The 3950-nt window shown below is 61.3% G+C and overlaps 1 non-coding gene across 1 annotated transcript; it reads left to right on the forward strand.

Moving 5' to 3' along the window:
- Positions 1–894: 894 nt before the first annotated feature.
- LOC144105807 (5.8S ribosomal RNA) lies at positions 895–1048 on the forward strand. The gene has a single exon (XR_013308903.1). It is a non-coding gene; the product is annotated as a 5.8S ribosomal RNA (ribosomal RNA).
- The last annotated feature ends 2902 nt before the right edge of the window (positions 1049–3950 follow it).

Consider the following 3950-nt stretch of genomic DNA (forward strand, 5'->3'; position numbering starts at 1 on the left):
CCGGCGGGGCGAAAGGAGGCACCGGGAAAAAAAGGGACGAGGGGTTATAATCCCGCATTTTGAACGCACCTGCGGCAGCGGGGTTCTCCTGCTGCTTCGTCCTTCCCAGCGTTCGAGTAGTCTGCCGGTGCGATACTGAAACGCCGTCCATGGCACTGTGGCCGGTGGACTCCTGTTGCGGGAGTAGTCTGACGAACGCCCGTCTGGCGGCGGTCCAAGTACGCGCTGCGTAGCCACGGCTAGACGGTGCCTGTCTCTTAAGCGAAGCAATGATGTGGCGAAATGGTCGGATAGGGCACAGCACGAGGGCGCACCCTTGGGGCGGCGGACTCGAGGGGCATTTCTGAGCTAAAGATGACTCCTTCCCCAAAGAGGGCGCAGCGGCGGGCGGCAAAGAACCGTCCACACCGAGCTACCGCTGCTTGGGAGTCCGGGCGTGACGTCGCTGCGAACACAACGGCAGAACAAACGTGCTCGGGGAACGGCGCAAAAGCTCTGTGTTATTGCCCAATTGATGACGAAGTTACCGGTGTGCTTCCTGGTGAACCGATGGTCGTCGGACCCGTGCGACCGCTTAAAGAAAACGGGCTGAACAGCAAACCGTGAACAGAAAAAAAACGGCACCAGCGAAGACCGGAACTTGAGAGCGCCGTGCACGTCTGCTTTAGGGTTGCCAAATGCCTCGTCGTCTCTAGCGACGCGCAAGCCATTGTCGCACACAAGCTTCGAAGAGACCTTGCTCGCCTCGGCTTTGAGGCACCGCGCAAGCATGCCGAACGGACGGCTGCTGGAACGTGGAATTGTCGGACGAAACTGCAGTCGGGGAGGCCAGGGGAGGAGCCCGGTGCCTAAAACCCTGGTTGTACTGTACGGAATTGAACAAACCAAATGCACGACTCTAAGCGCTGGATCACTCGGTTCTCTGGTCGATGAAGAACGCAGCCAGCTGCGAGACTTGGTGTGAGTTGCAGGATACACTGAGCACTTGATTCTTCGAACGCACATTGCGCCCTTGGGTCTTCCCTTGGGTTCGTCTGTCTGAGGGTCGGATCATATATCAAGAGAGACGCCGGCGCCCGGGGATGGCGCGGCGGGCGACTCGTTTTGACCGTGTCGGCAAAGAGGACGGCTCTGTACGAAACGCCGAAGATCCCTCGAAAGACTTTGCGAAAGAGGAGAGTGGGTCGAACCCTTCAGCCGCGCTCCAAGCGGCCGAGTCGGGTCGCCCTGCGCAGACGACGTAAAGCCTGGACTCCATGTACGCGAAAACTCACGCGAACGCGAAGGCGATGGCGGCGGCGACGGCTGGCGTTCGCTCTGTCGCTTGTGGGCAACCTCCATGCAAGCGAAGGCGGCAGGTGACGCGAACCCGCGACGTGCGCAGCGGATTCCGTGCTTTGCGCACTCAAGCTTAGAAACACGCCCGTAACCTGTTCTCTCTCTTAAAATTTTGTGAGTGTGCCTCATAGTCAGGGCCAAAGGAATATTTCCTCTACGGCAGCGGTGTAGCGGCAGTGGAGATAGCCAAAGGCGTGCTTGCGGAGACGGTCACATCACGGGTTCACGGGGGAGGTGTGCTTTCGTTCGGTGCCTGTGCACTCCGGCTTAGTAAAAACACTCCCATAAACTGTCACCGCAACCTGACTGTAAGTGAGCAAACTATAATATACCACTGAGAATGCGCGCCGCGAGTGTTTCTGCACAGTTGGAGCGCAGCGGCACGGTGGATCGAGCGCCGGTACCCGCGGCTCGACACGCATCTCTCCCTGCAGTACGCCCCGCCCGCTCGCGTAGCCCGCTCCAAATGCTGTTAGCCCTCCGCACCCAACAAGTAGATTGTTTTAATTATTTAAATCGTGCGGGTCTGCCTCTCAGCTACAAAACCAAATATTTTCTCGACGGTGGCGATGACCAAGACGACGGGCTGGTTTCGTGAGATGTGCCCGTGAGAAACCATGGACAAACCGGAAACGGCTTTGGGGGGCTCTGATTGGCCAGTCGCGTGAGGGACTTCCGAGCGACGAGCGAAATTTTCTGTGGGTGCAGATCCGAGCGACACGGCAAGCGACACATGCATTTTGCTTCGCGCGACGGCGTTGCTCGTCGCTTGACGCCGTCGCCTTCGCGTTCGCGTGAGTTTTCGCGTACATGGAGTCCAGGCTTAACGCGGGACGGCGGCTGCTAGCAGTAGAGCGTCTGGCCTCCGAAGGCGACCGCCGCAGGAAGGGATTACCTGCAGGGAAAGCGCGGTCCCGACGGGAGACGAGGCCGTGTGGACGGGCGGCAAAGTGTTGCCCGCTGGCCCGCGTACGTGTAGCCGAACTGCTGCGAGAAACGCAGAGACGGGAGCGCCCTTTCCGGGCACGCCCGCGCGAGAAGAAGGGAGATCTCGCGCGGGGTGCGGGGAGGCGACAGGCGCGCGAAAGCGTTTCGTGCGCGGCAGTTTCGGGCGAGGCGCAGAGGCGCGCCGTGGCGCGGTGACGAAGGGGTCCCCCCGGACCCGATGCAAAGGGACCGCCTCCTCGAACGGGCGCGAAGTTGAGTAAGGGTCGAACGGACGCGATCTCGTTGCGGGCGCAGTCCGCCGTCGGTCTAAGTGCTTCGCAGTCTCTGCCCCGAGAAAAACTGGGCCACTCCAGTTGGGGCGAGGGCGACGCAAAACTTGACGATGCCCCTACGCCAGGCCGAGGTCGCTCTCTCGAGGGAAAGAGAGGTGCGGCAGGGAAAAATTCGGCCGCGGCGGTCGGGGGCTCGAAACTCTCTGCGTTATCCGCTCAAGCCGCATGCGCGCGGTCCCGAGCGCCGGCCAGCGGCGCCTTCCAGTCTCGCTCGCAGTCGCCGAGGGTGCTGGCGACTGTGAGCGGGCAATGGGCGGAAGGCGTCGGCCGGACGATTGAGGAAGGACGCGCGCGCGAGCTGGACCGCGCCGGAATCGAACGCGAGAGCGCACATTTGTGTCGACCTCAGATCAGGCGAGACAACCCGCTGAATTTAAGCATATCACTAAGCGGAGGAAAAGAAACCAACAGGGATTCCCTGAGTAGCTGCGAGCGAAACGGGACCTAGCCCAGCACCGAATCCCCCGTCCTTGCAGACGGTCGGGAAATGTGGTGTATGGGAGGCAACGTTCCCGGGAGTTTGCGACGGTGCAAGTCCCCCTGACAGGGGCTTGTCCCAGAGTGGGTGCCAGGCCCATCTCCGCCGTTGCGCGCCCGGGACGAAGCCTCCCGTGAGTCGGGTTGCTTGAGAGTGCAGCCATAAGTGGGTGGTAAACTCCATCTAAGGCTAAATACGACCGAGAGACCGATAGTCAACAAGTGCCGTGAGGGAAAGTTGAAAAGAACTTTGAAGAGAGAGTTCAAGAGTACGTGAAACCGCTTAGAGTAAAAGGGGTGGGCTCTCCAAGCTCGAAAGCGGGGGGATTCAGTCTCCGGACGACTGCCGAGCTGGCGGCGTCGGGTAAACGGCTCCTCTCGGGGGGCTGTTCCGGCTGCCAGTGCGCGGACGCGGTCTCCGGGGTGCGCACTTTCCACCGCCGGTAGAACGCCGCGACGGACGCGGGTCAATGGGAAAAGTACGACTTTGAGTCCGGCTCTGGAGGTGCCCTGCTCGTCCCCTCGGGGACGGTTCCCGGAAGTTATACCTTGCCGTGCACGAAGACTTCGTCACCCCGTCCAGGCCCCATGGGCTTCTCCCGGCTGTCGGGAGGCCCGAACGATGACGCCCTCTGGAATCGGAGCGGAGGACCCGCTGGGCAAGCTTGTCGCCTCTCGTTGTCCGGGTTGGTCCCGTGGCGGCGGGCTGGCGGCGAGAATCCGGGCGAGCGGGGAGTTCTCCCGCGGAGGCGCTATCGTGGTTTGCGGCCAGTAGGTCGGTAACCCACCCGACCCGTCTTGAAACACGGACCAAGGAGTCTAACATGTGCGCGAGTCAATGGGTCTCTCGAAACC

Source organism: Amblyomma americanum, chromosome 9 (genome assembly GCF_052857255.1).
Source record: "Amblyomma americanum isolate KBUSLIRL-KWMA chromosome 9, ASM5285725v1, whole genome shotgun sequence".
NCBI classification, from domain to species: domain Eukaryota; kingdom Metazoa; phylum Arthropoda; class Arachnida; order Ixodida; family Ixodidae; genus Amblyomma; species Amblyomma americanum.